The sequence below is a fragment of the Rhinolophus sinicus genome, linkage group LG06 (genome assembly GCF_036562045.2).
Source record: "Rhinolophus sinicus isolate RSC01 linkage group LG06, ASM3656204v1, whole genome shotgun sequence".
Taxonomy (NCBI): domain Eukaryota; kingdom Metazoa; phylum Chordata; class Mammalia; order Chiroptera; family Rhinolophidae; genus Rhinolophus; species Rhinolophus sinicus.
This window is the reverse complement of record NC_133756.1, coordinates 153140348-153163470: the sequence shown is the minus strand read 5'-3', so window position 1 is coordinate 153163470 and position 23123 is coordinate 153140348. Positions and strand designations below refer to the sequence as shown.

Genomic DNA, 23123 nt, shown 5'->3' with positions numbered 1-23123 from the left:
TACTTTCTTGGGTATCCTTCTATGGTGTGTGTGTGTGTGTGTGTGTGTGTGTGTGTGTGTGTGTGTGCGTGTGTTTGTGTGTGTGTCTTTTTCTCTCTTTTTTCCAACTGAAAAGGAGCATATTATATACATTGTTTTATACCTCCTCCCGCCCCTTAATCTGTTTCAGAGATCTTCTGATAGTAGCACATAGAGGACTTCCTTATTCTTTTTAACAAAATACTTTCCATAGCTACCTATTATATCACTCACTATACCATTATTTATTTACCTGTCCCCAATTGAAGGACATTAGAATTGTTTCCAATTTTTACTATAACAAACAATAGAACAAAGCTCTAATGATAGCCTTGTTTAAGCCTGGGTAGGCTAAATTCTCAGAAGTGGGAGTGCTGGGTCAAAGAGAACATGCATTTGTAACGTTGATAAATACTGTCAAGTATTTCACATCAATTTACACCTCCACCGGCATTCTATGACATTGCCAGTTACGCTACAGACTCTCAAACAGGATATTATCAAACTTTTGAATCGTTTTTGGTTTGCTTTTCTCTTATTATTAGTGAGTTTGAGAGTCTTTTTAGATGTCCTAGAACAGCTTATGTTTCGTTTTCTGTAGACTTTGCTCATATTCTTCCACCATTTTAAAATTGGTGGTTGGTCTTGTCCATCTTGTCCTGTTGATTTCTAGAATCTCTTTATGTGTCAGGGAGATTGTGATATGATTTGCAGGGGCAGTGGGGCCACAATTGGTATCCTCTGGGAAAGACTATAGAGGTAGATTCTTCCCCACACCTCCCCCCTCTCACCCAAGCCCAACCATTTATTCACTGAGCGTTTATTGAGTATCCCTTGAGTGCCAGACTCTGTGCTTAGGCACCTGAGACCAAAGGTGAATAGATAAAGCCCTCCGGTTGCTCGAAGTCCAGTGCGGGTACCAGATCTGTAATCAGACAGGTTGCAGTCCATGTGAGATAAACTGTAGTTCAGGGATTCAGAACGAATGCTTCAGGAGCATGGGAGAGGGAGCCATAGCCCCTGCCTGTCCCAATAGACTGACGTCTGTCTCCACCTGGCGCTGGCTCAGAGCTGCAGAGGCTTTGCCAGCCTCCCCTGTCCCTGTGGGTTCAGCCCTCAGATCCCAATTACAGAAACGCTCTGATCCAGGACAATGGCTCCCTTAGTACATATTTACAGAGTGCTTACCACATGTCAGCCCATGAGCCCATCTTGTCTACTCTGCCTCCACGCGGCTCCTTCCCTGTCCTGAGCTGGTCCTCTCTGTCTGATTTGACCCTGCCCTGCATTGCTTGTCACCTGTTGTCACTAGTGTGCATTCCTCCACTGCTCAGAGGATTGAAATTTCCTTGATGGCAAGATGGGAGATTTTCCCCTCCCCTTGGTGCTTAGCATCTGGTGACACTCTGTGAAGTCTTGTTGGATGATTGATGTTAAATGGTTTGTTGGATGTCAGGGAAGTTGGAAACCATGGCTCATCTGAATTGGGGTGTGTGTGTGTGGGGGGGAGGCGAGAAAAGCACCCATTAGACATGGGAATGGATGGTATATTAAGCTGAAACCCCAGCATCAGGGCCCAGCCAGGAAAGGGTTAAGCTTGCCAGGGTTTTGTGTATGAAATGGCACCAGAAAAAAATGTGCAGACTAGCAATTGAGCCCTGTGTCATCCTGGTTCAAATGACATTGTCTGAGCTTCCCCAGCCTCGCCTCCTGCACTAATTACAGACCTTTCCTGGGGAGGAAGGCTGGGGCCAGGAGGTCCTCATTACAGGCTCCCTCTCTGAAGGGAGCAAACCCCAATGACCGAACCCAATGACCAAACAAATTCTCCTGAAGAGACACCGAGGGCTTCCTCTGATGAGCCTCCCTGCTGTTACCAGGCTGGGAAAAGCTTAAGTAGGCATGGACTAGAGCGACAGGCCACAGTGTAATAGTGGGGGGGCGGGCTCAGGCTAAGGTACGACCCGCCACCGGCTCCACTTGCCCAAGCCGGGGCCCTTTCTCATCCCTTGCCCCCCAAGATGGCTGCTACCAGGGCTGTGTCAAGGCTTCCCTCTGTGGTTGACTCCCGGCTGCCTCTCCCTGTGGCCTGTGCAGACCTCGCCTTCTTTAATCTTCCATTTATCTCAAGGCCTCGCCCCTCTGAGATTGGCTTTGATGTGGGGCCTGCTCTCAGGGGGGGAAATCGAGGGTTTCTGAGGCCTGGTTTGGATTCTGCCCACTGCCCCCAACCCGGGAGGGCCCGGAGGTCTCCCAGCCATCAAGGCCAGACCCCAAGGGTAACCTCAGCAGACAAGGCAAGAACTGTGGGCCCTGCTCTTCAGGCAAATGGAAGGCCTGCTGCCTGGACCCTAAAGTGAAGGAGAAGGCTCAGAAGTAAGAAGTTTGTTATCACATTGTGTCACTTATTTATATACCTGCCTCCCCCATGAGACTGTGAGCAGGACAATAGCATTATTACGTGCTAACTAAATGCCAGGCACCAAGCTAAGCATCTCCCACTTAAACATCATTTACTCTTTATAACTGTGTGCTGTAGATAGCATTTTAAAAGGGAGGAAAGTGAGGGTTATTGATTCATCACGTTCGTACAAATATATTGAGTTTCTACTATGTGCCAGGCACTGTTTTAGGCACTGAGGGTGTAAACGAAATGGGCACGTTCCCACCCTTCTGTATCTGTTGGGGAGACAAATCATGAAAAATGGTCAAATACACATAGAATCATGTCGTATACTATAAAGCTGCTGTCTTGAAGACAAGTACTATCCAGAGTGACAGGCTCTTTGTTTTGGACTCAGTGGTGTTTTCCTGAGTGGACAGAGGGAGTTAGCTGTGTGACTTCCTGGAGAAAGTGTCCAGGAGAGGGAAGAGAAGGGACAAAGGTCACAGGGAAGAGGTACTCGTGTTGCTCCAGGCACAGCCAGGAGGCCAGTGGGACAGTGATAAGAAGTGAGTGGGTGAGGGAGCAGGAGCTGGGTCATGTGGGGCACTGCTGAGGAATTCAGATTCTTTTTCTGAGGGCAAAGGCAGTGACTGGATGGTTTCAGCATGAGACGGACTTAATCTAGTTCATGTTGAATCAGAGACTCAAAATGTAAGGTGCAGAGGCTAACAACTAGCTCAGGCTAGTTGGTGAAATTGAGACTCAAGCCCAGATTCTGTCTGACTGGAGGCTAGCCATTATGCTGTTGTCTCCCACAAGGGGCAGGGACTGTTTCCCATGTGCCCGGGTGTCCCCTGTGCCCAGCAGTGGGTCTGCCACAGACTCAACGGCTGTAAATGCCTGGGGAGTGACAGATCAGTTCCCGCACTTTCATTAACCTGTCAGAGGGATTGGGCAAGCCATTTATATCTCTCTGAGTCTCAGTTTGTCCATCCGGAGATGGAGGAGAAAACAGTAGCTGTCTTATCTCTAGGACCCCACCTGGTGGGGATCCAACCAGAACTGGTGTGCAGAAGGGCTTTGTGCAAATTGTCAGAATCTGCTCTGCTGTCTGACCGCATCTGTCCTGGCTCCCATGACAGCTCTTGACATCACTGCTTAGGGGCACAAATGTGTCCGTGTGATTGTCCTGCTTCTTGGGGCACGACGTGCCCGAGTCACCTGTCTTGCGTATGTGTGTACTTGTATATGTCTGTTCACCTGGGTTGACAGCACCTAGAGAGCAGCTGCCTTGGCCTGGTGGTGTGTGGGAACTTGACCTCCAGAGTCTGGGGAGAGGGAGTGGAAGACATAGAAATAGTGGCTCCCCTCCACCCCCATCCACACTGAGGCTCCTTGAAGTCCCATGGCTTCTTCAACACCCCGTTCCAGCTCGTAGTGACAGGTGTAGGGATTGACTGTATGCCCGTCATTCTATTCCACCTGCTTGTGGGCTCCTGAGGGCTGGGACTACTCCTTGGTCTTTGTACCCCAGGGAGCACCCCAGGGAGTGTGTGGTGTATGATTGGTGCTTAGTAAATAATGGATGGATGAATGAATGGTCCATAGTCCCTGGAATCAAAGGGGCCTGGAGTTATAGGGCTACTATACTGGACTCTACTTTAGCTAAGTCACTACCTCTATCTGGGCCTCAGTTTCCTCTTCCATAAACAGGGCTCTTGTCTGAGTGAGTTTATTTATTCGCTCATTCACAGTCATCTTTTGTGAATGTTATGTTGCTCTGATATGTTCTGAGGATATGGACATTAATTAGAATCAGTGCTGTTCTCCAGAAGCTGAAAGGTGTCACAGGCAGAGATCACAATAATTGCAATGTAAAGTGATGAATGTCTTTATGGAGGGCACCAAAGTGGCTCAAAGTGACTTGCCCAATCATTTGCATCTCTCTGGTCTGCTCTGCATTTGAGGGGGGATGGGACGATTTCACAGTATAGGGGAGTCTTGTGTGGGTCTTAGTGGATGAGTAGGTGTTTGCTAGGTGAACAAAAAGAGGAAAAAGGCATTCCAGGCAAAGGAAACAGTATAGAAAAGTTTTGGGAAGTATGACAGAGCCTAGCACCTTGGGGACACTGTTGACAGTTGAATATGGCTAAAAGTTATCAAGGTGGGGAGGGTACAGAGAGGTATAGGGCTGGAGAGGGCAGCCAAGAGCTAGATTGTGCGACACCTTGGAGGCCCCTCAAAGGAATTCCAAGAGCCATCCTGAACACAAATGGAAGCCACTGCAGATTTTATGGAGGAAAATAGCGTGATCAGGATTGTATTTTTGGATAAACCACTTGGCTGTGGTGCGGACAATAGATTGGAGGCGAGCAAGACTAGACTCTGCAGGTGGAGTTATGAGGCTGCTGCTGTTACCAGGTGGGATATGATAAGGGCCTGAACAAAGTTAACAATGACTAACAGTTGTCCAGCAGGTACGATGTGCCAGCCACGCTCGCTGTTAAACATTTGCAAATACTATCACATTTCACCCTCATAGCTGCCCTGTGAGTAGGTTCTATTGTGATTATCACCCTTGCATTACAGGTGGGGGAATAGAGACTCAGTCACAAGGCTAACAAGTAGCAGAAGTAGGACTTAAACCCACCCACTGTGGCTTCAGGACCCAATATTCTTTTAACTGATGAAGGCAGTGCGTGGAGACAGGGCTTGGAGTCCAGAACTGGTTAGGAGATAGACTCAGCAGGACATGGGTCAGTGGGATCAACAGTGAACGCCAACAGCTGAGCACATTTGAGGGCCCCTCCCATGACAGGGGATTCTGGGATAGTGTCTCAGCTCAGGAAGAAGATTCCAGTATGTCACTGTGGGCCTCCCCATGGGGTGCTGACATGATGCTGGCTCCTTCAGAGGTCTCTGCTGCAGCTGGAGCTATCATGGTCTTTACCTTTTCCCCTGCTGGATTCTGGGGAAAGTCCTCCTCGCCCCAGTTCAGGCCCTGGGAGAACAGTTTTGCAGTTGCACACTGCTATTCTGTGCACACTAGTGGGCGAGTCAGCTAGCACTGCTCACCGCAGGGCCAGGCTCTGGCCTTCAGTTACCTGAGGGTGGGCCAGGGCATGCCCATCTCCTTGGGCCCTGCGGACCCCCATACCAGAGTGGCTCAGTCTCCTCAAGGAGTCTGACCCTTGGGCCAGAGCTGAGAAAATGGGATCTGCTTCCTATGAAGTGGTTTTCAACTAGTAGTGTGGATTCTGTATGTGCTTCCTCTGCTGGCCCACAGTTTGAGATGCTGGCTCCCTGCTCACTTCTGTGGACTTTTCCAGGCCCCAGAGCCGGCTGGGCCACCTGAAGTCAGGAGACCGATGGACTGTGAACATGATGATTCGCCTCCCAGCCGTGGACACCATGGCCTCCAGCTGGAGCTTCGCTTTGTCCTTCATTGGTCAGGGCACTGGCTTTATTTTTTAATAAATAAAGGTGAACCTGACTCACAACTCAAGAGAGGCCGCAGCTTGCTCAGTGCTATCAGCATCACCATGGCAACATGGCCATCCTCGAGCTCTTGAAAATGTAATTATCAACAGCAACCCTGCCTCTTCTCACCTCCTAGCAGCTCCTGGCCTCCACAGCTCCCTGACCCTCAGGGCTGGGTGAATGGCCCAGGGCTAGGCCTGGGCTCCCTCAAAAGGAGGAGTTGAAAGTGGGGACACAAGGTTCTCATTCATGCTCATCTTATCTGCCTGACACTTGCACGTCCCTCCCGAAGGAGCTGAGAAAATCTTCTTTCATGCTGGGGCAGGCACTAGGGGTAGATGTTAAGTCCACATTTTGGAGCCCTGAAATCCATGATTTCTCTTGGGAGGATAAAATTGTGTGGTGGGGGCAGCTGCAAAGATGATAAGGTCTCTAATTAAAATGTATGTGAGGGTGTTAATAATAACAACCACTTAATGAATGCCTACCACCATGAGTCCAGGGGGTATGGGATGCTTTATATACCTTGTCTCGAGTCCCTTGCTGTAATTACTTACTTAGAGGGTATTTTAATTAATACATTAATTTTAATTAATTTAATAATAATATCTACCGTTGACTGTCAGACACTCTGCTAAGCACTAATGTTTATGTTCACCTGGGAAACACAATGATTATTCCCTTTTCATAGATGAGAAAACAGAGGCTTGGAGAGGTTAACTAATTTGCCTGAGGTCACTCAGTTTACCAAAGGCAGGAACCGAGATTTGGGCCCAGGCGTGGCTGACACATGTCCTCATCATTTGGTTATAGCCTAAGGCTTAGTCCACGTTCAAAGCTACCAACTGAGCCGATAGAGGCTCCAGGGTAGCCTGGTTTCGATTTTCTCCAGGAGCCTTGCCTGAGTTCCCCACCCCCCAAACAGCTCCTGCCCACCCTCACCAGGGTCACCTGGGGAGATTGAATGAAATGCAGATTCTAGGTCCACCAATATCTGTGGCCTCAGACTTTTGGGTGTGGGCCCTAGGATTCTGCATTTTAGGCAACTCTCCAGGTTGAACTCTAACATTTACGAATTTAGATTTGACTGAGCTCCTGGAGAAGAGAGAACATGTGTTTTCTGAGACACGCCCAGGGCCTCGCCAGGCATGGCCTCCAGTAGGGGCTCAAAGCATTTGCTGAACCTGAATGAAGAAAGAATTGGGCCTCATTGAGTCCGCCAAGCCTCTCCAGGGCCAGGCTCCCTCGGGCTCCTGAGAGTCTATGGTCTTCCCATTCACTCCCTCCCCTCCTCCCTGCATCTTCCCACCCACCACACCCCTGACCCTGGGCAGAACTGCCCAATAGGCTCTGCCCACTCCTGTGACTTCCCCTGCAACAGGCTACACCTGTTGTTAAAAAGCTCCATTTGTTAGTAAAACCAACTCAGTACTGTAACCTAGCTTCCAAGGAACATAGTACCCTGACTCCCCAGCAAAATGTCATATATGGGCACCCATAGGGTATAGAGGAAAGCTTGGGCTCTCTTCTTCTGACAAATTTTACTCACAAAAGAGACATATTTCTCAGAGCAAAATACCCAAATATTAAGTAATAAGGCACTAGGTCTGTAAACAGGGGTACATGTGCCTCATGGAGTATCAAGCAAGTATTACAAATGAAGAATTTTGGAGTATTTAATGATGTTGTAAAATGTTCACCAAAAAAGGAGAGAAATAAACAGGATACCTAACTATACACCTGGAAAGATGTTTGTGATATGTGGTGGAAAAGCCAATTGTCCCCCCATTTCTGTTCTCCTCTTTTGCCATAGTAATAGAACCACTGCTTAGGTAAAAGTGATGCACAAATCCCAGGAAATGTCCTTTGAGATAAGCGGCTCTGTTCTTTGCTTCTTTCTTCAGCTGCCTTGGGTCACGAGCGGACAGCACAAGCGAAGGATGGAGAACCCCAGTTGGATAGAGCCTGGGTCCCTGATGGTCAGGGCGCTGCCGTACTAACCTGGGCTACTTACCTCTGGCGTCATTACTAGAGAAAGAAATGAACAGGTTTAAGCCACTGTTACTTTGGGTTTTCTGTCATGTATAGCTGAAACGCCTACTCAGTGTAAACTATATTGTTAAGTAAACCAAAAAATGCAAATTAAAAACATGAACCGATTATGTATGGTGTCTGATGGATTCTAGACTTATCAGGGTGATCACTTCATAAGGTATCTTAAATGTCTAATCATTATGTTGTATATCTGAAATTAATATAATATGGTATGTCAACTGTAATAGAAAAATAAATTTGAAAACAATTAGCACCTCCCACAAGCCTAGCATCTAAAGTAAATACAGGGCAGCCGGTTTGCTCAGGGGTTAGAGCGCAGTGCTCATAACACCAAGGTCGCTGGTTCAATTCTCACATAGGCCAGTGAGCTGCGCCCTCCACAACTAGGTTGAAAACAACTTGACTGGGAGCTGAGCTGCGCCCCCCCACTACAACTAGGTTGAAAACAACGACTTGACATGGAGCTGATGGGTCCTGGAAAAACACACTGTTCCCCAATATTCCCCAGTTAAAAAAAAAAAAAAGTAAATACAAATGGGGGAAAAATGAACAGCTTTGATCAAACTTAAAAATAAACGTATGAACTCTATGATTCCAATTTTATTTAAAAATGTGTATTTATATATAGTTACGTATGTACATAGAAAAGTGGACAGGAAGATTTAAAACTAAAATGTTAGCAGAGGTTATTTCAGGGTGGGAAGGTTACAAGGATTTTACATGGTCTTTTGTTGCTTACCTGTATTTTCTCACTTTTCTACAACAAAAGTGTAGCACCTTTATAGATAAGAAAAATAATAGAATGGTGTGATCCTAATGGAATCCCTATAGATCCCAATCATATAAAATATTCTTTATTCATCATTACATGGAAAAAGATGGAAAAAAGTTTACTAGGTAAATATTAACATTTAAAAGCATGGGAAACTATTCAAAATGTATTGTTAAGAAGAAAAAATGTTATTAAACAATATGATCCCTTTTTTTGTAAAAAGATGAAAACAAACCTAAAACTTATACAATGTTATCGGTCAATTATATCTCAATTTAAAAAAAGAGAATAAAGTGACATAAATATATGCTAGGAAAAGGACCAGAAGAGATAGCTCAATATATAAATGGTCCAAAGGAGAGATTCTGGTGGTTCTTATTTTCTTCTATACTTTTTGGTATTTTCAAAAATCTTTCCCAGTAAACCTGTATTAACCTTATTTATTTAAAAATGTTTCTACTTAGAGAAAGAAAAGGATGTTACAAAGAATAATAAAACATGCATTTCCACTACCTAGAATTAAAATGATTAGTATTTTGTTATAATTTAATCCCTACCTTTATTTTTCAGAAACAAAGAGTAACAATAAAGTCCTCTTTATGTATGTCTATCACAATCATTAAAGAATTAAATTAGAGAGAACTTGCCCCGTCTGGGACAGCCCTGGGTGGTGCTATGAAAGGGCAAGAGAGAAGCACTCGGGGACTTTTAACTTCCTTCCACCTTCAGCCAAATGTTTGGCTCTAAGTGACTATTTCCAGGACGGAGGCGGCCTGGGTACAAGGGTGCCAGATTTGCCTGGCGCTTCCCCTGGAACACACAGCGGAGGGCAGGGCTGGAAGAGGAGGGTCCCAGTGGAGCACTTTCCTCATGAGGTCAGTTGGTGCCCAACTGGTGTTTACAAAGAGGGTGGGGCCCGAGTCTCCTAGTTCTGAGGCCTTTGCTCTCAGGGGAGCTGGCCCACGGCAGGCCACAAGCAAAGGGTGGCAAAACCACTGTCTCCTTCGAGGCTCGGAGGCCAGGCTGCAGCTGGGAGGATTCTGGGAAACGAGGGCTCTGCAGCAAGAATGGTAAAGTGGTCTGTGGAGGTTAAGGAGATCCAAAGGAGGAAGGAAAAAGGGGAAGAGGTGGGAGCACTCCCATTTATTAGACCTTCCATGGGTGGTTCTGACCTCCACTTCATAGGAGAGGAATCTGAGGCTCAGAAGGGTTGGGGCAGTTGCCCGAGGCCTCACAGCTAGCAGTCCAGGCTGAAGTTCAGAGCACTGCAAGGCTCACGCTCCTCCTCGTGTGGGCACACCAGGCTGTGTCCCGTGGGGGTGATTATGAGGGAGACGTCTGCATTGCTCACAGCCTGGAGCAAGGCTCGGGGTCATTTGGAGGCTGAGTTCCAGGAGGTGATGAGGTGTTCTGAGGCAGCCTGTCTTCACTCGAGCGTTGGCCACCGCCTGGCTTAGAGGCTCAGAGAGCCTAGTAAAGTCTGAACTGATTTTGGAAAAGTTTCCCAGTGTCCTTTCTTCTTGACATTGTGGAGGGCAAGGGGCCCTGGGCCCATAGCCGGCTCTCCAGGAAAATATCAGAGTGTCTCCCAGAAACTGAGAGGGGGATGAGACTGGAGCCTCTCAGCCCTTCCCACCTCATCTGCCAAACACAGCCCTTCACTATCCTCTCCTGGGCCAAGGTGGGGGGCAGGCTGGTGTATCACATGGGCCTCTGTGCATGTGGGTGCGTTCACACATGGGGGCAAACACACATACACACACGAGGATGGGCGGAGGGCTGGAGGGGGGAAACATCCCAGTGAACTACACTTTCCAGGCTTGCCCCTTGTCTCCTACATCTGACACACATCCCAAAGGTGGAACAGGCCTGGGATCCATGGGGTTCTGCTCAGAACTGTTGACCGTCACCCAACCAGGCATCCTGGTGGCTTGGCTGCAGGGTGGGTCTTCTGCCCACCCTCATGCTCAGGAGTTTCCTGCCTGCCATGTTCTGAAAGTTTGTGTCCCCCCCCCTCCAGGTACATATGTTGAAATCTTAGTGCCCAAGGTGATGATATTAGGGGTAGGGCCTTTGGAAGGTACTTAGGTCATGGAGGTGGAATCCTATGAATGGGATTAGTGCTCTTATAAAAGGGACCCCACAGCGCTCCTTGGCCTCTTCCACCCTCTTGCTTTGCGGATTCAGCAGTAAGTGGGCCATCTGCAACCTGGAAGACAGCTCGCACCAGAACCCAACCATACTGGACGTCTGGTCTCCAGAACTGTGAGAAATAAATTTGTGTTGTTTATAAGCCACCCAGGCTTTGGTATTTTATTATAGCAGCCTGAAGGGGGTAAGATATTGTTGCTCTGCCCAGGGAGACCCTGCCCCCATCCACAGCTGGAGTAGGAGGCCGGGACCCTGATTGCCTCCTTCCAGCCAGACTGGGCAGGTCCAGTCCGGAGTACAGAAGCCATGTTCAGTAGTGGGAATGGTTGGAAGTGCCGAAAGAGCACACAGGGAGTGGGTGGCAAAACAATTACCAGCAGCAGGAAATTGCCCCTACCCTTGAGGCTGGCAAAACAAAGGGAGAAGGGGGTGGTAGCCCAGGGGCTGGGGCTGCCCACTAGGAGCTGGAGACATGGAGGGGAGGGAGTCATAGCCAGAGATGCCACCCACAATGGAGGGGGGTGTTGGAATAAATATAGACTTCTCTCCTTCTCCTGGTCCCAGTCTTCCTCCAGTACCTGTCATTGGGTAAACCAAGTCAGAAGCCAGCTGTCAGGGGAGTCTGGGGTGTGTCATTTGTTCTCCAAGATGTTAAGCAGAACAGAGACAGGTAAGGAACAGACGTGACAACATACAAACCAAAATGCATGACCAAGACACAGCCTCTTCTAGGTGGCCTGCTCCCTTAGCTATTCCCCACCTGCTGTAGGGCTCCTGCTGGGTAGGGGGTGGGCAGACGCCTGATGTTGATGTCTGCACTTATGAAGAGGACCTCTGCTCACTCCTAGTTGGGTCCAATAGACCCTAACTGACAGACCTGGCCACTCCCCTTCTACTTGACGGGGACTGCCTGTGGTCTTTGCCTGCTTTGTCATTCACTCCAGCAACCACGTTTCTTTGGTCCTAACTTCCTCCCCATCACCACTGACCTCACAGGCCTGGGGCCTCACGATGCCCTTTCCCCATGCCTGCCCAACTTATAAGACCAGAGTCTCCATAACTCTGGTCTCATAATTTGGCAGAGTAGAAGCTGCCAAATTCCAAAGGTCTCCCACCAAACACTCTGGTTAAGAACTTGAGTTCAAATCTAGCTCTGTTGCTTATTAACTCCAAGCCAGTAATTTCACCTCTCTAAGCCTCAGTTTGCTTATCTGTAAAATGGGACAAGCAATGATACATACCTGCAGGATTGTTGTGAAGACAAAATAAGCTAATGTAGGTAGAGTGTTGAGCACAGTACATAGAGCTTAGCATATAGTGTCCCATAAATGGTCACTTCAAAAGGCACAGAGAGAAAGCCTGGAGTCACTGCAGACTCAGGAGGAAGTACCTCTGGACCCTCACGGTCCTGGCTGATCAAGGTCCAGTCACTGGTCATTTCCCCTGAGATCTAATTCTCCCACATTCTGGTTGGCTGAGGAATGAGGCAGCCTTTTCCCCAGTCTGCATGTGTGGAGTTCTCAAGGCTGGAAGAAGGAAATGTTTTGACTGGAACTGTATGCCCTTCATTTGGCCACCGCCAATGGCAGTCTGGATGGTTGAGTGATGGGCACAAGGAACCTGAGTGTCCTTGCAGCAGGACCTGCTGGATGTCTGAGCATTGCAAGGCCCCCGCCTGCCTGTTCTCAGCAGGGCCAACCTCTGGCCGCATTTGGAAGGACACCATTGCGTCCAGGACCTCCCCAGAGCCTTCTCTTCTGTGTGTGGAGCAGGAGTTCTATTTGGCATGTATTACAGAATCTTGGGACTTTGGAGCTTGAAAAGATGTCAAACAGAATCCCAGACAGTTAGTGCTGGAAGAGGCCTCCTATAGAACCACAGGGAGTTGGGGCAGGAGCCCAGAGGGACCCCTCAATAAACTGTACATTGTTAACACTAGACGGGTCTTCTGTCTGAACACAGAATGATTCCTTCAGAGAGAGCCTCAGGAAGTGCCATGGGACAGTAGAGCTGGAAGGGGCTCAGGGGCGTCTGCTGGAAGGTGTGCTAGAGTGTATTTGATCCAACCCTCTGATTTTATAGCTGAAACTTCAGCTCTCTGTATAAGTAGCCTGTGGTGGTGGTTGGGGGGGGGGGTGTCTCAGAAGAATTTTCTAGAGATGAGGTCCATGTGACTACTTTAGGTGTTTAGGCTGGGGCAGAGAGAAGGAGAAACGTTTATAGCTTATCTGTGAGGTAGGGAAACACTGTAGGGTAAGATGTGACAGAAAACCAATTCCTTAAACAAATCCAACTGGCTTAAACAAAAGGACACTTATTGGCTCACATAACTGGAAGCCCAGAGGTAGCATGGCTGCTATGGACTGAATTGTGCACCCCCCTCCCAAGTTCATATGTTGACGCTTTAACTTTTGATGTGACTGTATTTGGAGATAGTGTCTTTAAGGAGGCAATTAAGGTTAAATGAGGTCGTAAAGATGGAGCCTGATCCAATAGGACAGGTATCTTTATAAGAAGAGGAAGAGACACCAGAGTTCTCTCTCTCTCCTCGAACACATAGAAAAGAGGCCGTGTGAGGACACAGTGAGAAGGTGGTAGTCTGCAAGCCGGGAAGAGGCCTTACCAGAAACCAACCCCATGGCACCTTCATCTTGGACTTCTGGCCCTTCAGAACTGTGAGAAAATAAACTTCTGTTGTGTAAGCGCCCCATTCTATGGCCTGAGCAGACTAATATCGTGGGCTTCAGAGTTTAGTCCAGAAACTCTGACTCCATTTCCCCGCGATTTTCTCGGCTCTGTCCTCCTTGAGTGCAGCCCTATTCTTAGGCTGGTAGCAAGAGGCCATAGTTCCAGGCCTGGCAATGTCCTGAGGAAGAGAGAAGGTTGCTCCACAAAGCGCTCTCTTAAAAACAATACAGTTCTTTCTCAGCTCCTGCCATCAAACCTCTCCTTGTATCTCACAGGCCCTAACTAGGTCACCTGCGCAGTCCTGAAACAGTCCCTGAGTCCTGGGGACGCCAGGGGCACTGCGTATTTTATAGTGTACAGGAAAAGTTGCTGTAAGGAAGAGACTCTAAATACAGAATTGTGAGCAAAATAGAAATTTATGCCTGGTTCATACCATGTAAGAGTTCAGAAAAAAAAGCCTTCTAAGACTGCTAGGCGGGCCCCACCATCCTCCAGATGTGGCTTCCCTCTCTAGGCCCAGGGAGACTGCTTCAGTTTTTATCATCTCCCAGTCAGGGGGGAGGGTCAGAGAGGCACATGCACAGTCCTTTTCAGGGCACAGCTTAGAAATGGTACAATCATTTCTGCTCACAGTCTGTTGGTGAGAACTTAGATTCACAGCCACATCAAAGTGCAAGGGAGGCTGGGAAATGTAGTCCTTACAAGGCAGCCATTTGCTTGGTCAAAAATCAAGAGTTCTGTTATTAAAGAATGGAAGAGTGAGTATGAGGGAACCAGGGAAGTCTCTACCGCACAATGGTTAGTTTAGGGCCAGGTTCCTGAAACAATTCTTGGGATGCATGGTGGGCCCACCCCTGGAGCTGGCCAAGAAGTCAGCTTCTACTGAGGCACTTGGGTTTGCTTAAGCCTCTGTACTCTGGGTCTGTTACAACAGCTTAGATTGTACACTAAATAATACACTGTGTCTTTCATTTCTTCGGCTTCTCTTAGGAAGCTGGAAGGGGGAGAATGGGTGTTGGGTAATCAACCAACAGTGTCTACTACATCATCTGCCCTTGAGGCCCTCCTACTCTGGGGCAAGGGACAGGTTTAAATAGATTGCTATGAGTCAACATGACAAATGGTAAGCAAGCAGCAATATTATCAATCCCAATGAAAACAGAGGGAAGAATTATGAGAAGGATTCTAAGAAGGGACAGAAGAGAATCATGAGTTCATTTTGTCTGGGTCTTAAAGGATATGTGAGGATTTCCCAAATGATTTTGGTTGGTGAGGGGCAGTTCAAAGAGTACAGCAAAGTCACAGAGGTGTGAAGGCCCATAGGGAATGGCTAGTGGTCCAGCATAGCTAGAGAGTGGGACGGGTGAAGGTACTTGGGAGCAGTTATTGAAGGGCCCCTAAAAGCCGTGGGAGGCAGCAGCGGGTCTGACAGGCCTCTGAAGCCAGGCAGGCTATTTTTAAAGCCAGCAGAGACACGGTCAGAACTATGTCTTTCTCTGAGGTAGAGACTGGAAGATGACTCGTTGGGAAGCTATTTCACAAATTCGTCTGAGTAACGAAGAGAGCCTGCATCTGGGCTGTGGTGGTGGGAATGGAGACAAGGAGACAGTCTGCAGAGAGATTCTGGTGGTAGAACTGACAAAACTTGATAACTGGGTAACTAAGGGGGTGGGGATGGAGGGGTGTTGAGTAAGGACAAGGGAGGGTAAAAATATGGTTTAATATGATCCTAAGTGTATATGCCTGTGCTAGAAATCCAGAGAAGGAATACAGGAAAAGCAAGCTTTGAGGTGAGAGGAGATAACAACTTCCCACCATCCTGAGCCTGGTCCATGAAAGACTTCTCTGGGTTACTTGAATGTATGACATCCTCTCCCAACTCAGGGCTTCTGGACACTCTGTTCCTGCTCCACAGAACACTCCCTCACCTGCAAATCTCCAACTGGTTAATTCCTTATTTCCTCCAAGAGCCTTTCTTGACACCCCCCAACCTAGGTGAGAAACCCTCTTTGATTTGCTTATTGTACCCCATTTCTTTACATGCCTCTCACTCAGGGTTGTCTTCCCCCACTCAGCCTGTCATTTCCATGAGGGCAGGGACATGTCTGTCTTGTTCGCCACTTGATTCTCAATACCTTGTATAGTGCCTGGCACACAGTAGGCATTCATGCTGGGTTTGAGGTATACAATGGTTGTCATTTGAAATGGGAGTTGGCCCATAGTTTTTATTAGGGCCCATTCACATGTGATGCAAGGTAATGAGGTCACTATGGAGATAGTTGATGTGACCCTTTTAGAGGCCTGGATCACTCTAGACCAGTGGTTCTCAACCAGGGGCGATTTTGCCTCCCAGAACATTTGGCACGTCTGACATTTTTGATAGTCATGACTCTGTGTGTGTGTGTGTGTGTGTGTGTGTGTGTGTGTGCACGTGCAGTACTGGCATTTAGAGGGTAGAGGCCAGGGATATTCCTAAACATTCTATAATGCACAAGACAGCCCTCCACAATAGGAATGATCCAGCCCAACATGCCAGTAGTGCCGAGGTTGAGAAACCCTGATCTAGAAATGGGTGAGCCAACTGGATGGCTAAGTTTCTGTCTGGCTGCGATGGCCCAACTGAATAAGAGCAAGAGCAGCTTAGTGGCTGTCACAGGAAATGTGGACTTATGATGTGCAGCCAGGAACCACCTTGGATTGGGCCTCAGTCAAAGGCCCCAACACCTTGGGCAGTTTCCCCTTAACTGAACTCCCAGCAGTAAGCTCAGCAGGGCCAGCCTGGCCTTCGCCTCTCTCTGACTCATCCATTGGGTTTCTCTTGCTCTTTGGTGGAAGCGCCACCACACTCTTCCCACCCCATCTGCCTCACTGATTATTTTCAGCTTGGCTTGCAGAGGCCCAACGCTGCAATTACACCCCAACCTCAATGGCTCCTTCTGAAAATAACATTTGGGTCGAAGAAAACCTCAGTCTGGTGGGCTGGATTTTATACTAAACAGTTAAGGAGTGGGTGTGGGCATGGGGTGGGGGAGCAAGGGAGTGGCACAATGGTACAATTAAATGAAGAATCTGGAAGAAGGGAAAGAAAAAGGAAGTGAAGAGAGGAAAGGGGTGGTGGTGGTAAGGACTGTTGCAGAAAGAAAATGTATCTACCAGACAGCCATCTTGTAGAAGTATTAGGCCAAGTTTTCATTTATGTCTCTAATTGAAGGTTTTGTTTGCTGAAATACCTCCCCCTCATACACCCAATCACCAAGGCCTGGGAAATTCATGTTTGCCTTGCCCCAGAAGAATTAGTCTATGGGCATACCAGTCTTTATCCAAGCTAGTGACCAGATTTTCCGACCCCAAAATAGGAGCCACATGGTTTAACATAGGATTTTTGTTCTCTTTCCAGGTGACGATGGCAATCTGGGAAATGTAGTTTAGTGATGCTCTTAGGTAGAACTTTAAGCAGTTGCACGGTCAATGGAGGGGAGTAGATAGGACCTTCAAAATAGTGATTCTCACGGAAATCAGAGAATTATGGGTTACTTTAGCTCAGAAAAGAGAAGGAAACACTAGAAATGAGAAATTTTGTTTCACTCAGGAGAAGGGGGAGAGATGTTGAGGGTAAGGAGGGAAATACTTGGAAGCACCTTTTGGATTCCAAGGAGGCAGAGATTAAAAGTCTGTACGAGATGAGATTTGGGAAAATAGGCAGGAAGGAGTTCCACACATTAGTTAAGAGCTCAGTTCTGGAGTCAGCCAGACTTGGGTTCAAACATGGACTGACTAAACACCTGGGTGATGTCTAGCAGTAACTTAGCCTCTTTGGCCAGGCCAGCAGTGTAGACTCCAGAGTGAAGCTAGCAGAGTTTGTATCCTGACTCAGTGATCTTAACCTCTCTGTGCCCCACTTTTTTGCTCTGTAAAATATAAAGAACATCCACCTTCTAAGGTGTCATAAGGGCTTAGAATAGTTAAAGTGCGTAGAACAGTGCTTGGGACATTGGCAATCACTCAACATATGTTAGCTATTATTATTATTACCTCTGGAGTTTTTCTCCAAATGTAACAGGCAAGAAACTTTTAGCTAACATATACATTTTTTTTATTTGGATAGTGATGAATTTATTTTCAAGTGTATTAAAATATGTGACGAGCACATCAAGCCGCGGTTTCACTAATGTTAGTGCTTAGGGCAAGACTATGTAGAAAAAGGGAATAGATTTAAAGTTAACTTAAAGAATAAGGAAAGTTAATAAAAGTGAATTGAAAATATACAGTATAGGTGGAATGTGGGTATGGAAGAAAGTCATGCAGGCAATACCTGAATGGCTGAAAATTTTGGAAAATAATCCATGATGCCATGTTTCCTTCAGCTAATAAAACCTTCTAAGGCACGTGGGTGGAGAAAGCAGGCAGGGAAGGTACGGAACAAGACGCTATCAAAACTTTGTTTCTTTTCCCCTGTGTAACCACTGTTCTTCCATTTTTGAGAAATCGGTAGGAAGGCCCAGGCAAGCGAGGCCTGACGCTCTACTGAGCCTTTGAGGATTGGGGGCGCTCGGGGAAGTGAGGTTGAATTCCAAGGCCCAGCGCTGGAAACCGAAAGCCAACTCCCCAACTTCGCTCTCCTGTAGCGTTGAAGGCGACTCAGGCCTCTCTGATTTTTTTGGAGCACTGGGTCAATCAGTCAGCCAATGCCTCGGGAGAAGTTTAATTAAACTCAGATCGCCTGCGCGAGCTGCCAAAGGTCTCCCTGCCCGCCCCGCCCCCAGCACACTGGTGCAACGCGGTTCCCGGCCGGGCCCGCAGGCCCGCAACCCGCGCATGCGCGTCGGCAGGGCGCCCAGCGCCCAGCGGCAGGCTCGGCTCCCAGAACAGCATTGCAAACTGTTGCATCAGACAGCAAGCAACTGGCCGGGCCGCCGGGGTTTCTAGGAAGATAGGAAGGGTTTGAGAGCCTCTGTGGTCGCTTGGGAGCGCTGGCCGTCATTCACGCTGTTTACACGCTGGTAACATGATCCCCTGAAATCTCAAGCTTGTGCTGAGTCCAGGAAGGGCCTTAGCCACAGGTGAAATTCGCTGAACTCCACTGCTCCCGCCCCACCCCACGGCCTCAGGCTGGACCAACTGAACTGAACTTCAGTTGTCTTTATTAATGGCATGGGTCCTGAAGGAATGAGCTGGGTTTGATTTCTCATCCCAAGTACAAGAATGCCTCTGAGGAATTTCTCACTCTGTGAAAGTGCAAAACTAATTTCCCCAGACAAGTGCTGTTGCCGGTTCCCAAAAGGGCTTGGAAAGATCCCAGCAGAAATGTTCAGTGGTTTCCAAATCACTTCACCCCAGCAGCTGGACACGCAGACACTGACCACCAAGAACTTCTTGGTGGGTGGACACATGTCTTCCACAGATAGGCCTTCTTTTTGGCATATCGTAGGCCCCCATGTCATGGAGACATTGGACATGAGCCAGGAATGCACAACCACAAACTTATGCAGACACCACACATACAAGGAGTGTTCTAGATTCAAATGGTTCTGCAACTCAGGTAAGGAAAAGTTCTTACTCTCCATCATTCTTTTTGTCTCTGGGCCACTACCTTCCTCAAGAAGAGAGAAAATATGCTGGATCTAGAAGGGATGGGACAATCTTGGGGGGGGGGATATTTAAGAAGACTAAGAGTACTGATTTGGAATCTACTTTCTAAAGGGATTTACAGGGACATAATCTAAATCTTATGGTTCAATTCTCACTTTATTTATTTTTTGAATGGGTCAAGACCAAGTTCATTCAGTATTAATACATTTCCAAAAAGACAAAAACTGGCAGTTTACCTTAAGCATTCTGTTTTTGCTACGGTATTGATGGTAAAAATCTATTCCATTTGAACAATCGTGAAAGCCTAAACAGGCCTAGTGTTCTTCCTTCCCCCCATTATTAGGAATCACTCAATCCCAAGATTCAGTTTAAAAATGACCTGAAAAACTGGTAAGCATTATCCGACACATCCCTTTGTAAGACAGTCACTGTTGGTTTAAATCAACATTTTCCTTTGAACAGTGGGGTATTATGGTACTATGCGATTTTTCATTGTAGTAGATGCTTCATGAATACAGCCCAAGTTATATCAGTCATCAACAGTGATCTTGTAAACTGAAAGAGTGACAATTAGAAAAGGATGGAAAGGAATGTGAGCAAGTGCTGGAGTTGGAGCATTTCTGGGTCCTGTTTCTGAGGGTATATCAGGCCCAGACCTCTGCCAAATGGGTGTCATCAAGGAAGCGTATGGGGTCAGAGTGTGTGGTCTCAGGGAAATGCCAGGAACTAATAGAATGTCAGATATGTCTGAGCAATGGTCCTCACCTGGAGAAGCTAGTCATTTACTATTGTGGATTCTCTGCAGGCATGAAATTTGGAGCCATGAGGTCAGGAGCCAGGTGGGAACAGCAGAAAGTGAGCTCATAAGCTCATGTTACATTCCCTGCTGTACCTCCAGCACATACAAAGAGTGAGCTCTCAGTGCATGTTGGTAGAATAAATACACTGAAAGAATGAGGGAAGTAGCAGAGAGGAAAGGTCAAAGAAGTCCAAGGATATTGTAAGAGGCAGCCTGGGATGCCCAGGGCTCTATTGTGTTGGGTAAGAGGGGACTCCTTCTAGTTCAAGGTTATAGGGCAAGGGATTGAGAACTGTTAAGTGACAAGTCTCATGAGGCCCCTTCTACCATGGTGTCCCTGTGTGGAAAAGCGTCCTGTTGGTGATTCCAGAGTGTGCAGTCATTCTGTTTAACTAAGCCTAGTGACATCATCAATGACTGCCTTACCTTGACTGTATTCCCAGAGCAAACTTCTGGAAAAGTGAGGGGTCTGAGGGAGGGTGTGTGACTGAGATCCAGAGGACAAGAAAATCCCCTAGAAGCCACACTTTAAAACTATAAGCACAATGGTGGCCCAGATGGTTAGATGATGCAGACAGAGACTAAAAGTGTGATGTGTTTTCCATATTTATTGGGCACTCACAGATTCTAGACACTATACCGAGCCCAAACCCAGACAAAGCTCCCGTTCTAAGAGCTTATGATCTAAATTCCTTGTGGAAAGTCTGTCTTTGAAATGTTTAAGGCACCTCATTTAATCCGCATTTCCACTTCAAGTCATGTACCTCCTTCCTGAGAAACCCACCACATTTGAAGTTTGTAGCTGGCCTGCCTTCTGTTTTTGCTGTTTACGTGCCAATTTAAAGGGTGGAGAGAGCCACATTAGTTTTAAAATAAAACACAAATAGCAGAATGAGGCTTGGATAAAGTAAAAACCACAGAAGGGATTTTATTTTTTCCCTTTCATACTTTTCAGATTTTCCTAGAACCACCTTTATTTCCTAAGAGCCCAGACATAGAAAGTGAGTGGGCCTCTCCGGATGCTCTTCCAAGAGAAGCTAAAGCCTCATGCTTATTCTCTCATTGCACCTTTAGGTTTTGTTTTTCTTTTTAGACAACTGAGTCCCAAATGGGGGTTCAGAAAGCTATGGAAGCCCCAAATTCACATGTGGTATTTCTAAGCACTCTTAGAGTAGATTTTGGTTTGTTTTTGCATGGTTTGTGTCTTACCTCTTCTGTTCAGTTGTATCAGCTTGTACTTTCTGGGTGATGGGAACGTGGCTTTAAAGTCAGATTCTCCTGGTGGATTCCCAGCATTGCCACTTACCAGCCTTGCGACCTCATCTGTCAAGTGAAAATAATAGTGCACACCTCTTAGGGCTGCAGAAACAATGAAGGAGTCAAGACACAGAGAGGGCTCACACAAAACAAGCACTCAATACACTGTAGCTATTATGAAAATAGATTATTTTGTTTATCTGCTCCTTCCTTAACCATCCCCTCCTCCTATTTTGGAGAAAATTAATGATCTATTCCAAGTGGATGATTTATCCCCATTTTACATCACCAAAGGGCCTGTGAGGAGAGAGAAGGCTGAGTGTGACCTGCAAACACATGGGCTTTTTAATGGGATGGGATCAGTGTTCTTGCAGCTCAGCAAGAGGCGATTAAATCAGCAGTGCAGGGACTGGGGAAGCCTCAAAAGCTGATAGTGGGGTGGCTGGAGCACAGCACATGGGGAAGAGTGGTCAGGAAAGCAGGCCTAGAGCTGAGGTTAGGGGCTAGAGGGGCGCCAGCCACCGGGATATACCGCTTCGGGGTTCTGATTCTGAGTCTGCAGGTGGAGGCGTCCGCCCAGGGGTCTGGTGACTGTGGGACCCGAGGCGCGTGCGGCAGCGCCCTCTGCTGGCCGCATGGGGCAAATCTTCAGCCCCGCGCCGGCCCTGCCGCTTGGCAGGTGGGACCTGGGATCCCTCCCGCCTTCTCCGCCTCCGCTCCATTCCTTCTGAGGACCGCGCTGCCGGGTCCCCGACCGGATTCCCGGAGACTCGTTTCTATCTGACGCCTGCGGCTGAGCAGAGACGATGCTCGGAAACATTCCATTCACCTGGGGATCGGAGGCCGCAGGAACCCACCCAAACCCCGCAGAGGCTACGCCTCTTGGGAACCGGGGCCAAAGTCTGATGGGCTGTCGGAGGCAGTTTGGAAGTGGCATCGCCTATGGCCAAGACCGCGGGTTCTGCGGACAGAGAGGAGCCCTGGGTTCGCTTTCTGCCTCATCCATTTTCCAGCTAGGTGACCTTGGGCAAGGTACTTAAATTTACATGTGCCTTAGTTTCCTCATCTTTAAGATGCACAGAATCATCCCGACCTTAGAGGGTTGACGTGATATCAGACAGACTGGGTTGGAATTTTGGCGCAGACATCAGCTAGCTGTGTGCCTGGGGCAAGTTACTTAACCTCTCTGTGCCTCGGTTTCCTACAAAATAGGGATGATAACGGTACTTACCTCCGAGGGTTGTTGCCTGCAAAGCGCTTAACACAGTGCCTGGCACAGAGTAAGCGCTCAATAAATGGTGGCTATTAGGGTTGTTGTCCTAATTATTGTTCTTAAGACCGCTGAGCACACCAGCAGAACTCAAGCTGGCGGCTATTATTAGTCTCTTTCTTGGGTCCGGCTATTTCTTTCCGGGCATTGTTAAAATCTTTTACCATGCGCTCGCGTCCTTATCAGTAGCCGAAGGACAGCCGGCCTTCCCGAGTTTGGAAAATCGAGGTTCCCCTGGAGGAGGGCCAAGGACATAGCCGCTGGTTGCCAGGACCGGGACCTCCCGGGAGGACGCCCTCGCCACGCCGCCTCCGCCCGTGCCTCCATGAGCGCGCGTCAGAGCCGCAGTGACGTCGCCAGGTCCGCGGGAGGCGGGGAGGCGCGGCCTGGACACGCGGGGAACCTGGGGTGGTGGGGATGGTTGAAGTGGCCCGGACGCGCAGCTGCCCTGCTGTCCCCGGCGACTGCGGCCGAGGCAACCCGAGGAGCTGCGGAAAGGCCCCTCTCTGGGCTGGGTCTGCAGCGCCTGCCAGCGCCGGGCACGCTCTGGCTCCGCCTGCAGCCCCCAGGGGAGGCGGGAGATGCCAACATCTGCCCCCTGCCCTGGGCCCCCCAGTCTGATGCGGAGCTGACCTCCCGGCCCGTCGCTCAGCGTCTG

General features: G+C 48.2%; 2 long non-coding RNA genes across 3 annotated transcripts in view; one reads left to right on the top strand and one right to left on the bottom strand.

Annotated features, from left to right (window-relative positions):
- LOC141572267 (uncharacterized) overlaps nt 1-7907 on the top strand; it is a 59412-nt gene extending 51505 nt beyond the window's left edge. Inside the window, exons 3-4 of one of the 2 annotated variants that reach the window (XR_012497588.1) lie at nt 5734-5980; nt 7789-7907. This is a non-coding gene — a long non-coding RNA (uncharacterized LOC141572267). The remainder of the gene's footprint in view (nt 1-5733; nt 5981-7788) is intronic. The other variant, XR_012497587.1, reaches the window with a different exon arrangement.
- Nucleotides 7792-22656, bottom strand: LOC141572266 (uncharacterized). Its single transcript, XR_012497586.1, has 3 exons — nt 22427-22656; nt 21148-21261; nt 7792-7912 (listed from the first exon to the last, which is right to left on the bottom strand). It is a non-coding gene; the product is annotated as an uncharacterized LOC141572266 (long non-coding RNA).
- Nucleotides 22657-23123: the final 467 nt, after the last annotated feature.